This window comes from Octopus bimaculoides, chromosome 30 (assembly GCF_001194135.2).
Source record: "Octopus bimaculoides isolate UCB-OBI-ISO-001 chromosome 30, ASM119413v2, whole genome shotgun sequence".
Taxonomy (NCBI): Eukaryota; Metazoa; Mollusca; class Cephalopoda; order Octopoda; family Octopodidae; genus Octopus; species Octopus bimaculoides.
The window spans coordinates 6,606,874-6,607,481 of NC_069010.1; positions in this window are offsets into that span (position 1 = coordinate 6,606,874).

Here is a 608-nt window from a genome sequence, read left to right on the forward strand (position 1 = left end):
GAGAGACAGACAGAGAGAAGAGAGAGACAGACAGAGAGAAGAGAGAGACAGACAGAGAGAAGAGAGAGACAGACAGAGAGAAGAGAGAGACAGACAGACTGATTGAGACAGAGAGAGGAGAGAGACAAGAGAGAGACAGACAGAGAGAAGAGAGAGACAGACAGAGAGAAGAGACAGACAGACAGACTGATTGAGACAGAGAGAGGAGAGAGACAGACTGACTGATCGAGACAGAGAAAGAGAGAGATACAGTAAGAAAAAGTGAGTGAGAAAGAGTGAAAGAAAGACAGAATGTGTGAGAATGAGAGAATGAATAAAAAGCTGTTGTTTTGACCTCTGACTACATTATCCAATGTGTCCTTCCTATTTTGAGGTGTTAAGGTATAGGATTTTCGAGCGAGATCGTTGCCAGTACCCCTGGACTGGCTCCTGTGCAGGTGGCACATAAAATACACCGTTTCGAGCGTGGCCATTGCCAGTACCACCTGACTGGCCTTCGTGCGGGTGGCACGTAAAAAGCACCCACTACACTCTCAGAGTGGTTGGCGTTAGGAAGGGCATCCAGCTGTAGAAACTCTGCCAAATCAGATTGGAGCCTGGTGTAGCCA